At 38.2% G+C, this 19,455-nt stretch overlaps 1 protein-coding gene and 2 long non-coding RNA genes across 5 annotated transcripts in view; 1 reads left to right on the top strand and 2 right to left on the bottom strand.

The window, feature by feature from the left end:
- The window catches only part of LOC309843112, a 1,054,942-nt gene that overhangs the window by 68,005 nt on the left and 967,482 nt on the right, over positions 1-19,455 (bottom strand). The window lies entirely within an intron of this gene.
- AGBL4 (AGBL carboxypeptidase 4) overlaps positions 1-19,455 on the top strand; it is a 1,624,959-nt gene that overhangs the window by 986,137 nt on the left and 619,367 nt on the right. The window lies entirely within an intron of this gene.
- On the bottom strand, positions 858-19,251 carry LOC309842237. Its single transcript, XR_014299572.1, has 3 exons — positions 19,037-19,251; positions 3,222-3,356; positions 858-1,169 (listed from the first exon to the last, which is right to left on the bottom strand). It is a non-coding gene; the product is annotated as an uncharacterized lncRNA (long non-coding RNA).

Raw genomic sequence — 19,455 nt, 5'->3', positions numbered from 1 at the left:
TGGTTTCACTTTTTTTTTTTAAATTTCTTGTGTTAATATCTGGGGTTGAAAATTTCTTGTCTGCTTTGTATTCTAGGTATGATTGTGGTCAGGATGAACCCAAACATCAGGATAGGGAGCTGTTACCTTTATGTGTTGTTGAGTAAAGGGAAATGTGGGATCTAGAAGTCCATACAAGGGTGGAATCAAAAGAGTGGTTTCAGATTTGAAGCTGCAGACACAGCAAAAGAGTCTGAAATGCAGTATAGATCCTGACACTTAGTAGGTACTCAGACATCAGTTGACCTAGCTCCTTCACACTTGAGTCAAGTCAACCCATCCATAACTAGATGGATCTGTCTCTTCAGCAAAGGACATGCTTCCAGATCCAGGCTGCAACAAGTTTGCCATATATTTATGTGTACCCAAAGGCTGTGTGTGTGCATGTGCATATATGTGTGCACATGAAAATGCCTAAGTGCATGAAGATATGCTTATATGTGTGTAGATCTACCAAAAATCAGATTTATTTCCTATTTTTCTTTTTAAATTCAGTCCAGCTACCATGTTGGGAACTGATCTACCCTGTCAAATGGAGAGTAATTTGCCATATGGCCATTATTATGCTGACCCAGAGCACATTCTCTTTCATCCTGGAGTTGTTATGACATATGGTGGAGACAGTACCCTCTATGGGTACAATTTAAGGAATAGTTGCTTAAGTGTTCAACTCTTGATTTTGGCTCAAGTCATGATCTCAGTGTCACTCGGTCAGGCTCCACACAGGGTAGGAGACTGCTTAAGATTCCCCCACTTCCTCCTTTCTTCCTTCCCCACCCCCACACTCTAAATAAATAAATAATAAAGATTAAAGGAGATACATACATAGATGTGAGATATATTAGCTAAAAATACAGGGTTTTTTTCCCTTCTTTTGACAGGTTGTAAGTACTAACGCAGAAATCTCCTATGTATAAAATATAGTATCCATCATCCTGTAAAAAATGTGAACAGTGCACTGTTGTAAGGAAAACAGAATAGTTCTCTTTAGCATCAGGTGGGCAAGAGTATTTAAGTTCATGATTGGATGCTTTTGAGTTTTTGTGAAAACAAAATCTAGCAGTTATAATTAAGTATGCAGCATTTCGAATGGAAGCAGCCACTCTTCTTCAGTGTGAAGGCAATAAAACCTGGAAGAAAAAACAATCAATATGTTGGTTCAATTAAGTTTTCAGCTACAAATAACTAATTTCAGTCCTCATGGTTTTTATAGGGTCCAAAATATATTGCTTATTCTTTTTAAAATATTAATAGAGTCCTGAATTATTTATTGAACCAAGAAACACTGAAAACTCTTTTAACATGGAAGAGAATGGAAGGTTATTTCATGTCAGCACCATGGAAGATAATAATAAATCTTAAATGCAAATAATACCTCTGAGAATATAACCTGGTTGAAGGCCAAAGCACATGGTTTCTATACTTTTTCTTCTGTGATACAGAAGTTGGAAAGCCAGTGAAAAAATGCTGTTTCGGATTTCTGATTCTTTTAGCGTTGGCAGTATCTTGTAGGCTGTTTAAGGTCATTCTAGAGTATTTTGATCTTTTATAATAGTATTTAATTTCATGTAATTAAAAGAACCTACTATAATAATGGCAATAACTATCACTTACTGAGCTTTTATTGTGTCCTAAGCACTACATTAAGGGCTTATTTATACAATATCTTATTTACATTCTTTACTCTTACGAAGTGGGTAGTGTTACTGTTCATATTTTACAGAAGAAGAAATAGAGGCCCAGACATATTAAGTATTTTGAATTCCTAGCCTTTGGTTCCAGAGATCTTTTCATGATGGAACAACTTGCTGCTTTTCCCCATAGAGAGCTTTAATCTCTCCTGCCTCTATCATTCAAGAGCAAAATGTCTCTGCTTCTGTTGTACTCTGCCTGGCTTTGTAGACATTTGTTTATGTTGGTATTCTCCATGATTATAGTGAAAAGAGCATGATCTTTGAAATTAAACAGACCTGTGCTTGCTTTCCACATATTTTCCTTACTAGCAATGTTATCTTGGATTACTTAGTTCTCACAATAAATCTCTGAGGTAGGAACTATTATTGCTTCATTTTTATCTCCCAGGAATCTGGGGCTTAGAGAGATTAAGTATCTTGACCAAGATTTTACTGCAAGTATGTGGAGGAGATACATTGGAACCCAGGTCTGTCAAAAGACTCCAGTCCCATTCTTTTAGTATAACTTGCCTTATCATGATTGTAAATATTCAGAGTTGCAGTTTGGTGACTGTGGATCATTGAGAAGCTCCTTTATTTTGTAGATGAGGAAACCAAGGTCCAGAAGGAGAGCATGATTTATTAATAAACATGGGACAAAAACTATCTCCTGGTCCCATGTTTTTTCCACTGCTGCTTCTTACTTGCTTGGTGGTGTCATGGTATCAATTGCAGAAGCCTGAGGATTTGATTGCTGTTAGATATTTAGGGTGAGGTTAATGCTCCACAGGTAGACTATGCTCAAGACATGTACTGATGGTATACACAAAGATGTTCACCTTATTTTGATTTTATACATATATATATAATCAAATATTATATACATATCAATCAAATTTGATATATCAATTTGATATTTGATATATCATATATATATATATATATATATATATATATATATATATATCCTGTCCCTTTGAAAACTCACTACTCTCTATATAACTTTGATTTCAGTCAAATATATTAAGGAAGGAGAACTAAAATTTATAAGATCCTACTATATGTTTAATTTGATATATTAACCAATTCTTATAACAACCCTACTTTTTAGGTAATATTATTTCCATTTTACAGATGAGGAGATTGAGAAAAGTGAGGGTTAGATAGCCCTGGTTTCTGCTGTTTTCTAGAACTGACTAGTGGTTTGAAGTATTTGGAATGGCTCTGTTCCCTCTTTTGATAAAAAGTTTACTTACCCTGCTATATGGTGGTGTAGAGGAAACTACTGTGGAGTGATCCACATGGAGAAATTTTCTCTCTTCCTTTTGGTCTCATTGGAATGACTTTTATTTGCTTTGACCTTGGGTTTCTTTTCATCATTAAGAGGGCTATATTGTGTGTTTAAATACTGCATTATTAATAATATTTGCCTGAGTGCAGTGTTGTGATCAATTTTTCATGTGCATCATTCTTTATGCAGCACTAGTTGAATTTCAAGCAGAGACTTACCTTCACCTCTCCTCCCTCAGTGACTGTCTCCAAAAAGGAGTATGGCAGGCCTAAGACTCCTTATTCACAGGAGAAATCAGAAATGCTTTCCCAGGTCATCCCAAGATTCTTTGGTGATGAGGATAAGTGAGGCAGCTGTGGGAAAGCAGTATTTTCCCAAAGATGAACTTTATACCAAAGGATTCAGGGCTCAAAATCACAAACTTCTCACAATATTCTGTGACTCTTTTGTCTCATCTAAGTCTCCTCCACCCCTTCCCCACATCCTCTCTTTCATCTGTTCTACGTCAAGAAAATAATGATACTGTTATGCTGAAAATAAATAAATTTTTAAAAAATCTAAAAAAAAAAAAAAAAGAATTTATCAGGCATCTATAATATACCAGGCCCCGTGCCAGGGGCTGGGGATGCAGACAGAAAAGAAGAAAAATTTCTACTTCTCATGGACCTTCCCATCCTGACTGGGAGGCAATCACATAGCAGTGTGATTGGCACTGTGATATAAAGAAGAACTTCTATTCTTTTTAGTTCAAAAGTAGGGACCATGGTTTTTATTATCGTTTTTTGTTTCTGTCCTGTGTTATATTTACTTTATAATCTCCTGTGAGTGAAATTTTACTCTCCTTTCCCAAGGTAGTTTCTTGTCATATAGTCAGATTATCACTAGCTCATCTCCTAGAACTCCAGGGAATATTTGAAATAGGGGACAGGTGTGCTCATCCCCCAAGTCTGATTAATAAATATAGTTAATGAAAATTGAATTAATTTGGTGATTTGTACATCACACTTTTCTACTTTCTGCTCCTCCTTCCATGCTGCTAAATGCCTTAAGAATACAGCCTTAAAAATGTTTGGGAAGCAGACCTAGGCAGGGCTTCCATCCCTACCTTAGAAGCACTCTGATGCTCTTGATGCAATCCTTGGGACTTTTCCCCCCTCTCTTCTGGTTAACTTGTCCTGGGGCGTGGAAGCTGATCAACTCAATGCACTAAGAATGGGGCTTTTTGAGAAGAGGGATTGGCCCTGGGCCCATCTAGCACATTGACTAACATAGAGTAGACTCTTAAAAGGTATTTGAAGAATGAAAAGAATGGAAGAAAACAAAAAGGAACTAAGGGAAAAAATGGGGAAAGAAGAGAAGGGAAGTAAAGGAAGGTAATGTTCCTTTTTCATCACCCATTCAGCCAATGAATCTTGGAACACTGTAAAAAAAAAAAATGATGTATTATATGATTGCTTTTTGAATTTAAACAAAAATTGATTTTTTATTTTTTAATTTATTTTCTATTTATTTTCAGCATAACAGTATTCATTATTTTTGCACCACACCCAGTGCTCCATGTAATCCGTCCCCTCTATAATACTCACCACCTGGTACCCGACCTCCCACCCCCCACCCCTTCAAAACCCTCAGAATGTTTTTCACAGTCCATAGTCTCTCATGGTTACCTCCCTTTCCAATCTCCCTCAACTCCCTTCTCCTCTCTAACACCCCATGTCCTCCATGCTATTTGTTATGCTCCACAAATAAGTGAAACCATATGATAATTGACTCTCTCTGCTTGACTTATTTCACTCAGCATAATCTCTTCCAGTCCCATCCATGTTGCTACAAAAGTTGGGTATTCTCCTTTCTAATGGAGGCATAATACTCCATAGTGTATATGGACCACATCTTCCTTTTCCATTTGTCCGTTGAAGGGCATCTTGGTTCTTTCCACAGTTTGGCGACCGTGGTCATTGCTGCTATAAACATTGGGGTACAAATGGCCCTTCTTTTCACTACATCTGTATCTTTGGGGTAATTACCCAGTAGTGCAATGGCAGGGTCATAGGGAAGTTCTATTTTTAATTTCTTGAGGAATCTCCACATTGTTCTCCAAAGAGGCTGCAACAACTTTCATTCCCACCAACAGTGGAAGAGGGCTCCCCTTTCTCCACATCCTCTCCAACACATGTTGTTTCCTGTCTTGCTAATTTTGGCCATTCTAACTGGTGTAAAGTGATATCTCAATGTAGTTTTAATTTGAATCTCCCTAATGGCTAGTGATGATAAACATTTTTTCATGTGTCTGATAGCCATTTGTATGTCTTGATTGGAGAAGTGTCTGTTCATATCTTCTGCCCATTTTTTTTCTTCTGCCCATTTTTTGATATAATTGTCTGTTTTGTGTGTGTTGAGTTTGAGGAGTTCTTTATAGATCCTGGATATCAAGCTTTTGTCTCTACTGTCATTTGCAAATATCTTCTCCCATTCCGTGGGTTGCTTCTTTGTTTTCTTGACTGTTTCCTTGGCTGTGCAGAAGCTTTTGATTTTGATGAAGTCCCAAAAGTTCATCTTCGCTTTTGTTTCCTTTGCCTTTGGAAACATATCTTGAAAGAAGTTGCTGTGGCTGATATCGAAAAGATTACTGCCTATGTTCTTCTCTCGGATTCTGCTGGGTTCCTGTCTCACATTGAGGTCTTTTATCCATTTTGAGTTTATCTTTGTGTATGGTGTAATGAAGGGTCGAGTTTTATTCTTCTCCATATAGCTGTCCAGTTTTCCCAGCACCATTTATTGAAGAGACTGTCCTTTTTACACTGTATATTTTTTCCTATTTTGTCGAAGATTAATTGACTATGGAGTTGAGGGTCCATATCTGGGCTCTCTACTCTGTTCCACTGGTCTATGTGTCTGTTTTAATGCCAGTACCATGCTGTCTTGGTGATCACAGCTTTGTAGTAAAGCTTGAAACCAGGTAACGTGATGCCCCCTGTTTTTTGTTTTTCAACATTTCCTTAGCGATTCGGGCTCTCTTCTGATTCCATACAAATTTTTGGACTATTTGCTCCAGCTCTTTGAAGAATACCAGTGGAATTTTGATCGGAATGGCATTAAAAGTATAGATTGCTCTAGGCATTATAGACATTTTAACAATGTTTATTCTTCCGATCCAAGAGCATGGAATGGCCTTCCATCGTTTTGTGTCTTCTTCAATTTCTTTCATGAGTGTTCTGTAGTTCCTTGAGTACAGATCCTTTACCTCTTTGCTTAGGTTTATTCCCAGGTATCTTATGGTTCTTGGTGCTATAGTAAATGGAATCAATTCTCTAATTTCCCTTTCTGTATTTTCATGGTTAGTGTATAAGAAAGCCACTGATTTCTGTACTTTGACTTTGTATCCTGCCACGTTGCTGAATTGTTGTATGAGTTCTAGTAGTTTGGTGGTGGAGTCTTTTGGGTTTTCTATATAAAGAATCATGTCATCTGAAAAGAGAGAGAGTATGACTCTTCATTGACAGTTTGGATACCTTTTATTTCTCTTTTTTTTTAATAAAAATAAATGAGTAAACTGGCAAAAAAGAAAAGAAGTTTGAGAAGCACTGGATTAAAAATAAATTAGCCAGATTTTTAAAAGAAATTTATTTATTTATTTGACAGAGAACAAAAGAGCAGAAGCAGAGGGGAAGGAAGAAGCAGACTCCCTGCTGAGCAAGGGGTCTGATGCAGGGTTGGGGGTCCTCGATCCCTAAGTTGAAGGCAGATGCTTAACCAACTTGAGCCACCCAGGTACCCCAAATTAGCCAGATTCTTTACAAGACTTTTTTTAAAAGATTGTTATATGCCAATACACATTGTAAATCTTTAGAGGGGACCATTGCATACAGGATGTTTAAGAAGTTTTTTGAATACAGACTCTCTCCCCACTTTCTTCCCAGAGTACTTTATGGAATTACATTCCTAGGAATTTTCTTGCCCAATACTACCCTAAAGAATTACCAGACCGTTTTTTCTATGTCCCTTTCAGAGGAGAGCAGTCAGTTCCAGATTCTCTGTTTACTTACTGAAGCACTGGGTAAACAAATTTTTTGTGTAGCTATCAATGGGAAATTAAGCCAAGTAACAACAATGATAAAACTTCCCTGAGCCTCCTAGCCTTTGTTCATATGTATATATTTTTTTAAAAAGGAATTTTTTTTTCTTTTCAGCCATCTATTCATGTAACAAATATTTCTGAGAATCTATTTGCCACACACACAGTGCTAGGCTTTGCTGGAGTAGAGGACTGGGAAAGAAGGAGACAATCAAACTTTCAGTTACCTGTAGAATTATAAGAATCTGTAGTATAATGGGGAAGCTTGTTAGAAAAGCTTCACCCTAGAGGGGTCAGAAAAGAGGTAAGAATCTTGGAGAAAGTGAGACTTCTGATATAATTTCAAAGATAACTAGGATTTAACCAAACAAAGGTGAGTAGTTGAGGGAAAATTAGTCTGTAGGAAAGAGGGAACATTATGTGCAGAGAAGTAAGAGGAACATGTTGAAAGCAGTACAGTGAGCTAAAAAATAAAAGTGAAAATAGTACACACTCGCATGCTTATTGTAGCAGATTTAGAAAGTAGTGAAAAATACACATGTATCAGGAAACTCCTGATTTCTCCTCTTTAAGGCAGTTGTTAAAATTTTATCCTATTCCCCCTTAGCTGCTTTTTTTTTCTGTTCATTTTTTCTTTTGCATAGTAAAGCTTAGAAAATATATATCACTTTTAATGACTGATTAGGATATATCTGTAGGTGAAACCTGTAGTGACCTTTCATTATAATGGGAGGATGATAATGCTCCTCAGATGTTTTCCTTGATTATTTCTCTGGTAGTAAGAGCCCATGGTTAAGTCACTAGCTAGGTGTATTTTATATCAACCTGTCCAAGGCCATTCCAAGGGTGTGCAAAACCCCAGGTAAATATTTTTTTTGTTGGGCCTCTCTCTGTATAAACAATTTGATCTAAAATTATTTTGCAAAATTCATGAACCCATGTGAGATCCATGAATTTAGATGATTTAGAACAATGGGTAGAGAAGCAATGTGTTTAGTTATTGTTCAATCAGTGAATGTGAAATGTCCAGGTGCCACCTTGTCATATTCTTTATTACGAAATGTATGGTTCCTGGCTAATTTCATATTTACTATCTGGAGGGTGAAAAAAGGTAGCAACAGTGATATAACCCATGATGCATAGCTCTTTGGAACATGTTTGTATTAAAGCAATATAGATCTTGTCTCTGCAGTTTCCTAATACCATTTATTTAATGCTGGTTATATCATTTGTCCTGACACTTCATCATTCATAGTATGTTAAAGAAAAAAATTATTTGTGACACCTGTTAAGGGGCAATAAGGCTAACTTTATTCAGGGAGGCTACTGCAATAGGGTTTTGTAAATAGAGGAGAGAGATCAGTTCAACTCCAATTACAACAAGGAAGAGCTAGAATTTATAACCAAAATGTGAGGTAGGGTAGTAGTCAGTGGATGGAAAATTAGAAATCATTAAGAGGTATTTACATCTTTACTCTGATGTTTCAGAGTAAAGGGATTGTGGTTAAACCAAACAAACAGGGTTCCTTCTGAAAGAAGGCCAGGGTGATCAGACATCATCTGGGGGATGATGGAAGATGAAGAATCTGATCAGATATCTAGGATGGAGGATTCTGGCTAAAATTGGATAATGAAGAGACAAATATGAAACCTAAAATTCAGTACCTAATTGAGAAGAAAGTTCAGAGGAGCCTGAGTAGAATTTGGATAAGGAAAGAATCTTTGTCAGTGCCTCCACAAATCGAGTCATTTCTAATGACTCGATTGTTTTTGTGATGCCTTGTCGATGCTTAACATAAATATAGGACTCAGTGCAAATATGTAACTGTAAATGATACACTTATATTCTGATCATGTTTAATGTGCCTGTCATGTTAAATTCAGGATTATTTAGCATAAACATAGATCATGTATCTTCCAACCATGTCTTTTCTTGAACTCTTCAGTTTTAGTCCATGATCATTGCATCCTCAGACTGTTCTCTATTTGATATTGACTGCTCAGTGTTAACTATCTTCCAAACACACCATCAGCAGGGAAAATTGGCAAGGGACCCATATACTGAGAGATAAGTTCCATTCACATAATGAAAGCTTGTTGTCATATGGTGCACCTTAAGACATACCCAAGAGAGCACAATATTTGCGTATTGATTGATGACAATTAGAAGGATTTGTCAGAGATACATAGAGACCACTTTAAAAGACCACAGAAAAGATAAGCATAAGATAGATGCAACCACATCTAGAGAACATCCTAGCACTGCTCTTCAGAAGACACAGGGAAAGAGATGCCTTCTACCATCCATGCTGTCTTAAGTTGCTGTAACATCAGAGACAGCACCATGGTTGGACCATAGATAAGCAAGAGCCAGTGTCTGGACTCACACACATAACTCAAGGCCAGAGTTTAGTGGTGGGCCACCAGTAGCCCAGAGCCCCTGATTATGTCCAACATGAGTGGGAGCCATCCCAAATCATCATGTTAGGACCATTCTGGTGACCCAGCCTTGCATGATCCTGTCAAAGAAATAGCATACCAGCAAACAAACGTGATCTGCTCTTCCAGCCATCTTCCTGCACCTGAGTCAGAGAACAAAATGATAGCCATGAGTCTTGGAACTCCTCAGGTCATCTGGTTGTCTCTACATGAGGGCACAGAAGGCAGAGGTTTTGAGAGTACTGTGAAGATGAAAATGGGGGACTGGGATAACCTGCTCAGTTGTTACTACTATCCCTAGTTGATCTCAGGCACTGGAAGGGGGCTTAGACAATTTAAAGACAGGAATTTCTTGTGACTAGGGCCCATAGTAACCAGGATATTCTGTGTATACTGCACAGTCAGCTTGGGCCCTGGATGTGATACTTAGACAGTTTTCAAAAAGATAGTACAAAGTGTCAGACCAGAGACAGGGGTCTATTTAGTAGGATCAGAAGGCATTGCTGACACTGGCCCAGAAGTTTCAGTTCTCACTCAGTGACAGGTTCCAAAAAAATGACTCCTACCTCCCCACAGAAGTATATTCACATTAGGCAGGTTGTATGTTGAGTGGGAGGTGGAGTACATTAACTTCAGAGAAACATATGTAATTTCCATTGCCCTGAGAGAAAAGACATAGCCCTTTAACTGAAAATAGCTAAATCCTGAAAACCACTATGTAAACATCCCATGACATTCTCCTCACTTCACAAGGGACAGATAATTATAGTAATAGTGGCAGTAGTAACAATAGTAATGTGTAATACTTAAAGTTTATTGAATGCCTGCTATCGTCCAGGAATTATGCTAAGTGCTTTATGCATATATTACCTTTAATTTTACTATAATGCTACAAAGTAGATATTTCTCCCTTTGAAGATAGGAAGAAACCAAGACTCAGAGACATGAGGTGATTTACCCAAGGTCATTCAGCTAATGAATGACAGACACAAAGCTAGGCCCACATAATTTTGTAACTCGGGTTCTTAGCATTTCATCATACTGCCTTTTCTAATTCAAGTTGTGAGTGCCCTCTGAGATAAAGAGAGAAAAATAGTCTTACTTGGGACACAGTGTCAGAGTGGCACATAGAGGGCCTACAGGATGTGAGACTCCTCCCTCTCAGCCTAAGACATGTCCAGAGTACTTTGTCACTCTTTCCTTTTCTCTGCCTGAACCTCTACCCCTTTTTCAAATTTGCAGGCTCTTTATTCTTTGCAAGTATACCACTGGATTTTTTTCCCCTAATTGCATTTGTATGTCAGCATTCCATTCCTTAGTGGGCTAAAATTAGTTTTCCTCCCTTTCTGTAAGTAAACAAGCATGTGAAGCCTCCTAGCAAATGACCTTTAAGCTACTGACTGGCCTTGAAAATACAGCAGGTTTCACTGGAAACCTGCTGGGGAGCAACTTTTCCTTTCTAGTGAGGTGTTGTAGAAATTCAGAGACCTGGGTGCTAGCCACTGTGTGACCCTGGTCAGGTTATCGCTTCTCTCTGGGCCTGGGTTTTCTAATGTATGAAATGGGGGTGAGGATAGTGAATTGGGAATAGAAAAGATCTAATGGCAACTTGCTAACCTGTTCTCTTTCTCAAACTGACATTTAGCAGCAACATCAAATTGAGTGTACACATATATTTTTTATGAGACAGAGAGAGCGAGTTAGCGAGGATGGGTGAGGGGCAGAGGGGGAGAGAGTCAGAATCCTAAGCAGGCTCCAACTCAACCTGGAGCCCAACATAGGCTCAATCTCAGGACCTTGAGATCGTGACATGAGCCAAAATCAAGAGTTGGTAATTTAATGGACTTAGCCACCCAGGTACCCCCTGCCTTTTTTTTTATCCTTTGGGGAGGAATATACACATCTTAGAATCCCTTCCTGTGTGAACACAGGACAGTGTGGTATAAGAGAAAGAGCATAGTATAGCATTTTGAGTCAGAGCTCTGAGTCAGAATCCTTCCTTTCTACTTCTACATGTATGACCTGAAGAAAGTCATTTAATGTCTCAGATGTTTGTGAACAAAAAAGCTCATCTCCTGCTCTACCTCTTATATCCCTTTCCTCACTGAGGCTGTTCCCTTGCCTGTGCTACTCCTCTGTCAGGTCCAACAAATGAGTTTGTGCTGTCTTTAGGGCTCTAAGCTTGCTAAAGCTGATTAGTTATGACTTCCTCCAACCCCAGTCCACTTTCTACTGGCTCTGAAGTGCTGGGCTCCTCAGCTCCCAGTTGTGCCTTATATTTAAAACTTTAGGTTGCTGGTAATGATGATGGACAAGGTGGCAGAATGGCAAAGGCTGCCTTCTAAAGCCCATTCATATGGCCTCTTAGGGAGCCTAGTGTGGCCACTCAGGCCCCATTGTGCTCTCTAGAGGGGCTCTAGGGCACTTCCCAGTGTTCTATTCATAGGTTTATGGTGATGTTACCCACGTACCAGGCATATCTGATGAAGTGGGACACTTACCACACCATCCCACCAATTCCTCACTTTCCTGGCCAGCCATCTGAGGTGGGGTTCTCTTGTCAGCCATTTGCTTCTCCTTTCAGACTGCCTTTGCTCTCAGTGTGATATCAGCCTAGAATCCTCTCTGTCTCTCTATTAGTCTGCCTGTGAAAGCTCTGAGTCTTCCTTCAGGGCCTAACCTCAATGTCTTTTCCTCTGTGAAGTCTTCCAGGGCTCTGGAGGTAGAGTTAATCAGTCCATGCTCCATGCCTCTTCCTCTTGAACTTTCTCACAGCATTTATCATTGAGTTGTCATTTTCTGTTTCTAGGTCTTTTGCAGCTTAGTCCTAGAGGTTAAGGACTGTATCTCACTCATGTCAGGGTCTCTAACAACCTATATATAGGTGTGAGGGATCAGCAGGTACATATAGATGAGATAAGCTGAATGGAATTGCAGTGAAGTGAGCTGGGCTTTTGAGCATGAGTATGAGGTATAAATGAGAGATGATAAGTGTCTCTCACTTATGATGCTAAGATGCTCATTAAACCCAATTCTTGATTCAGGCCACTTTTAAAGGCAAGCCTTTATACCTAAAATGACTGACTCCCCTCTCTCCTTTCCCTCCCTTCTTCTGCATCTTCCTCCCTTCCTTCTATCCTTCTGCCCTCCCTTCCTTCTAGAAATGATTATTTCTATTTGGTCTTCAGTGCTGGAATACTGAATACTCCTTACCCTGTATTAATTCCGCATTAACTTTCCTTAATAATGTACTCATGGAGCATCCAAAGACCTCTGCCTCCAAAGCCCTCTAACATAGCCCCTCAGACAATCCCCTTCTGTCTTTTGCAGAGTTATAGCACAGCTATGGTGTCCACTGGGAGTCATAATTACCCAGCAAAACACTGGCTCAAACCTTTTTCCCAGTCTGCATGGATGCCAGGATAGGATGGGTTGACAGTGTTCAGAACATTTTCATACCATTGCCTTATGCCATGATCAGTATTCCCAGGGAAAAGGCTTAAAGATATAATCTGTACCTTACAGGTAGAAAAACCAAGACTCAGAAAAATTGTGATATCCTATCTCTGTTTAAATCTACATAGGGGCCTGCTAAAATCCATTTCACCATGGATGACCTAGGTTTTTCACAGGCAGAACCATTTTCAATAGGATTAATACTATTTCACACTAGAGAATCAACTCAGTCTGAGTTTGGCAAAGGGTATATGGAGATAAAGTGGTGAGAGAATTGCTGCTGAGAAAATGACATGTTTAGGATTGGGTCTCAAAGAGCAATAATTCCAGTAATTGCCAAATTCTGTATTTTTGTTTTTGTTTTTCCACTTTGTTCCCCATGCTTTAATGTATGTAGATGGTTAGAACTGACTCCTTCTTTTTACTGTTTTCCTTTTATGTGTAAGGCTTCTAGGTTAGACCTAAAGATACCCAATGAAACTTAGGTCATCTATCATGTTATCAAGTATTCCTTCAGCATCTGCTCCATGACAACACCTGTCTGGGCACTGAGAATATTAAAAAGCTTGACATATTTCTTGAACTCATGAAGCTTACAGTGATGCAGAGATAGACATAGTTGTACCAAATAACAACTGGTACAGAGAAGATACAGTTGTACCAAATTCAAGACATAGTTGCATGTTATAGTGTGGAGATGAAGGAGCCTCTTTGAGATAGTGTATCAAGAAAGCCCTCCTAGCTATAACAAAAGTTGGTTGAGATTTCAAAGATTCAGGAAGAGGTGCTAGTTGGGTATTCAGGAGCAGGGAAGGCATTCCCGGAAAGGCAGCAGCATGTGCCCAGAAGTAACAGTTTGATGTATTCCAGGTACAAGACATAAATTCAGTTTCACTTATTTTAAAACTAATGAATAGTCATGGTGAGAGATAAGGTTGGAGGTAGGAGTGGGATATATCAGGGACCATTTTTTTTATTATTATCTTCAGTTAGCCAATGTATAGTACATAATTAGTCCCTGATGCAGTATTCAGTGATTCGTAAGTTAAGTATTACATCAGGGGTCATTTTAATGGCTTGTTCTTAAGGCAACAGCTGGTCTCAAGAGGGAATGCATATCCTTGTCTGTTAGAAATGGAGTGGAATTATCCCTTATAAAAGAACGGGAAACCCTGGGTCTTGCTTCTTTCTCCATTCCTTGTAGGTTAGGCCAATTTCTAGTATCACATCTTCAAGCCTGTTTCATCACCTTTGAAATGGGCATAATATCTGACCTACCCATTCTATAAAGTTATCTTGAAAAGAAAATGAAGAAATGGTTATGAAATAATTTTTGAGTTACAAAAAATTATTATAATTATTTATATTATCTTTTTATTATTTTACTAAGCTTATATTCCCAGTAGACATTTTAATATCCCTCAGATAATAGAGCTAGTATGTGCAATAAAAAGTTTAATGATAACTTTCCCAGGATGTTATTTAGTATGATATTTTATGGCATAGAGATGGGAGAAACTAAAAGAAAAACATGCTTATTGAGCATTTATATGATAAGTGCTATGTTAGATTCTTTGCTTACACTTAAATCATTGTCTCAGTACCCCCATGAAGGCAAATATTATTCTTCTACTTTATAGATATGGAAACTAAGGCTCAAAGAGTTGTAATAACTTATTAAAAGTCACTAACTAGTGAGTGGCAGAACCAGGATTATAACCCAAGTATGCATTACTCCAAATCCTGCATTCTTCTCTATACATTGAGTTTTGGAGAAAGTGGAAAGTGAGGCAGGAAAACAGAAAATTTTTGCGTATGAGACTAAATATGGCTTATGTTTGAGAATGTGAAACCCTTTCCAGCTAGGAAAGAGGAGGTAGGTTTAGGAGAATTGAAAAACTCTGGCCAAAAAGAATTAAATGCCATGCACAACTGTGTTTTCCTCTTGACTTATAGGCATGAATGACTTTTTTTAAGCCAATATTTCTTTTTTTAATAATTTTTATGTTATGTTAGTCACCATACAGTACCTCATTAGATTTTGATGTAGTGTTCCATGATTCATTATTTGTGTATAACACTCAGTGTTCCATGCAATATGTGCCCTCCTTAATACCCGTCATGGTGCTCACCCATCCCCTAACCCTCTTCCCTTCTAAAACCCTCAGCTTGATTTCTAGAGTTTATGGTCTCTCATGGTTCATCTCCCCTTCCGATTTCCACCCCCTTTCATTTTTCCCTTTCTTTTCCTAATGTCCTCCATGCTATTCCTTACATTCCACAAATAAGTGAAACCATATGACAATTTTCTTTCTTGGTTTGACTTATTTCACTTAGCATAATTTCCTCCAGCTCCACCCATGTTGTTGCAAATGTTGGGTATTCATCCTCTCTGATGGCTGAGTAATGTTCCATTGTATATATGGACAACATCTTCTTTATCTATTCATCTGTTGAAGAGCATCTCAGCTCTTTCCACAGTTTGGCCATTGTGAATATTGCTGCTATGAACATTGGGGAGTATATGCCCCTTCTTTTCACTACATCTGAACACTTGCAAAGGAAATTGAAGAAGACACAAAAAGTTAGAAAAACATTCCATGCATCTTTATGCAAAAATCTTTATGCTGCTCAGAGCAATCTATACTTTCAATGCCATACTGACCAAAATGGCAATGGCATTTTTCAAAGTCCTGGAACAAACAATCCTAAAATTTGTATGGAAACAGAAAAGACCCTAAATTGCCACAGAAATGTTGAAAAAGAAAAATCTGGGTCATCATGTTGCCTGATTTCAAGCTATATTACAAAGCTGTGATCACTAAGACAGCATGGCACCGACACAAAAACAGACACATAGACCAATGGAACAGAAGAGAGAGCCCAGATATGGACCCCCACCCCAAGACTATGGTCAAATAATCTTTGACAAAGCAGGGGGGGAAAATCCAACGGAAAAAAGACAGTATTTTCAATAAATGGTGCTGGGAAAATTGGACAGTTATATACAGAAGAATAAAACTCAACCTTTCTCTTACACCACACACAAAGATAAACTCAAAATGGATGAAAGACTTCAATGGGAAACAGAAATCCTTCAGAATGCTAGAGGAAAACATAGGCAATAACCTTTTCGGCATTGGCTACAGCCACTCCTTTCAAAACATGTCTCCAAAGGTAAGGGAAACAAAAGTGAAAATGAACTTCTGGACTTCATAAAGATAAAAAACTTCATCTATACTGCTTAGAGCAATCTATACTTTCAATGCTATCCCTATCAAAATTCCACCCTCATTTTTCAAAGAACTGCAGCAAAAAGTCCTAAATTTGTATGGAACCAGAAGAGACCCCAAATTGCTAAGGAAATGTTGAAAAAGAAAAACAAAACCGTGGGCAACACATTGCCTGATTTCAAACATTATTACAAAGCTATGATCACCAGGACAGCATGGTACTGGCAGAAAGACAGATACATAGACCAGTGAAACAGAGTAGAGAGCCCAGATATAGACCCTCAACTCTGTGGTCAAATAATTGTTGACAAAGCAGGAAAAAAGATCCAATGAAAAAGACAGTCTCTTCAATGAATGGTGCTGGGAAAATTGAACATCTATGTGTAGAAGAATGAAAATTGACCATTCTCTTGCACATACACAAAGATAAATTCACAATGGATAAAAGACCTCAACGTGAGGCAGGAATCTATCAAAAGCCTAGAGGAAAACATAGGCAGTAACCTCTTTGACACTGGCAAACTTTGACATAGCTACTTCTTTCAAGACATGTCTCCAAAGGCAAAGGAAACAAAAGTGAAAATGAACTTTTGGGACTTCATCAAGATCAAAATCTTCTGCACAGCAAAGGAAACAGTCAACAAAACAATCAGCCGACCCACAGAATGGGAGAAAATATTCGCAAATGACACTACAGACAAATGGGGTGATATCCAAGATCTATAAAGAACTCCTCAAACTCAACATTCAAAAAACAGATAATCACGTCAAAAAATGGGTGGAAGACATGAACAGACACTTCTCCAAAGAAGACATACAAATGGCTAACAGACACATGAAAAAAATGTTCATCATCATTAGCCATCAGGGAGATTCAATTGAAAACCACTTTGAGATACCACCTTACACCAGTTAGAATGGCCAAAATTAACAGGACAGGAAACAACAAGTGCTGGACAGGATCTGGAGAAAGGGGAACCCTCTTACACTGTTGGTGGGAATGCAAGTTGATACAGTCACTTTGGAAAACTGTGTGGAGATTCCTTAAGAAATTAAAAACAGTTACCCTAGGGCCCCACAATTGCATAATGGATATTTATCCCAATGATACTGATGTAGCGAAAAGAAGGGCCCTCTGTACCCCAATGCTCATAACAGCAATGGCCACAGTCACCAAACTGTGGAAGGAGCCAAGAAGCCCTTCAAAAGATGAATGGATAAAGAAGATATGGCCCATATGTACAATGGAGTATTATGCCTCCATCAGAAAGGATGAATACCCAACTTTTGTATCAACATGGATGGGAGATTATGCTGAGTGAAGCAAGTCAAGCAGAGAGAGTCAATTATCATATAGTTTCACTTACTTGTATAGCATAAGGAATAACATGGAGGACATTGGGAGAACAAAAAAATAAGTGAATTGGGGGAAATCCAAGGGGGAGATGAACCATGGGAGACTGTGGGCTCTGAGAAACAAACTGAAAGTTTGTGGGGAGGGGGGAGATGGTGGGGAGTTAGGTGAGCCTGGTGGTGGGTACTAAGGAGGGCATGTATGGCATGGAGCAGTGGGTGTGCTGCATAAACAATGAATCTTGGAACACTGAAAAAATAAAATAAAATTTTAAAAAAAGATAAAAACCTTCTTCACAGCAAAGGAAACAGTCAACAGAACAAAGAGGCAACTCATGGAATGGGAGAAGATATTTGAAAATGACACTACAGATAAAGGGCTGGTATCCAAGATCTATAAAGAACTTCTCAAAATCAACATCCAGAAAACAAATAATCAAGTCAAAAAATGGGCAATGGATATGAACAGACACTTCTCCAAAGAAGACATATGAAAGGCTAACAGACACATGAAAAAATGTTCAACATCATTAGTTGTTAGGGAGACTCAAATAAAAACCTCATTGAGACACCAGCTTATATCAGAATGGTAAAAATATATTAGAATGGTAAAAACTGACAAGACAAGAAATAATAAATGTTGGAAATGTCGTAGAGAAAGGGGAACCCTCTTACACTGTTGCTGGGAATGCAAGTTGGTACAGCTACCTTGGAAAACAGTGTGGAGGTTCCTGAAAACGTTAAAAATAGAGCTACCCTATGACCCAGAAATTGCCTACTGGGTATTTACCCCAAAGATACAGATGTAGTGAAAAGAAGGGCCATAAGCACCCCAATTTTCATAGCAGTAATGTCCACAATAGCCAAACTGTGGAAGGAGCCAAGATGCCCTTCAACAGATGAATAGATAAAGAAGATGTGGTCCATATATACAATGGAACATTACTCAGCCATCAGAAAGGATGAATATCCAATATTTTCATCAACAAGGATGGAACTGGAGGATATTATGCTAAGTGAAATAAGTCAAACAGAGAAAGCCAATTATCATATGGTTTCACTTACTTGTGACTGAATGTTACTGAATAGGGGAGATCTAAGTAAGGCTGTTTTGATGGGAAGATTAGGCCAAATCTTCAAAAGAAAGCTTCAAAGAAAAGCAATGACATACCTCTATTGATTTTTACTGTTTGTTTAAAAAAGAAACTGTAGTTAAATAATACGTTTTATTCTGCTTTTATCTTTTAAGATACCTAATTCCATGAGTGTATAGCCAGCAGAAAATTTAGTCTTTATAAGGTTGTATAGCTCTCAAATCATTAGAATTGTCCATTTTTATAGTCATCACGTTATATTTCTAAAGGAACTTCCACCTGAATTACTACCCTAGTTTCCTTCCAGTCCCTTTCCTGTAACTACTGAGTCCCATGCCTAAAATTTCTGTCAACCAGTATTATGTTCAACCATTAAAGCTCACCTCTTTCTTGAAGTTCCTACTTTGACTTAATGCAGATTTAGTTATTACTTCTTCCTTTACTTCCAGTGGCTTCTCATTACAGTTAAAGTAACGTTCTAAATCCTTTTCATAGTCTGTAAGTCCCTGCATTGTTTAATATCTGCCCATCTCTCCAACTTCTTTTCTTTCCTTTTCATTTCTCATTAAGCTCCAGCCATGTTAGCCTTCTCTGATTCTCAGATATTCCAGGCTTATCTCCTCTATCATAATTCTGGCAGGAATTTGAAGAATTTATTAAAGGGACAGTATCTAAATGTGTTGGCAGGATGTGGGGAAAACACAAGTTATAATGATGTAACTAAGGTAGTAATATTAGGACATATTACCAGCCAAGCCTGAAGAGGCAAAGGGAGAAAATGGTTATCAGACCACAAAAAAGA

This window comes from Mustela nivalis (genome assembly GCF_964662115.1).
Source record: "Mustela nivalis genome assembly, chromosome: 10".
Taxonomy (NCBI): Eukaryota; Metazoa; Chordata; class Mammalia; order Carnivora; family Mustelidae; genus Mustela; species Mustela nivalis.
The sequence above is the reverse complement of the archived record's forward strand: the minus strand, read 5'-3'. Positions and strand labels throughout refer to the sequence as shown.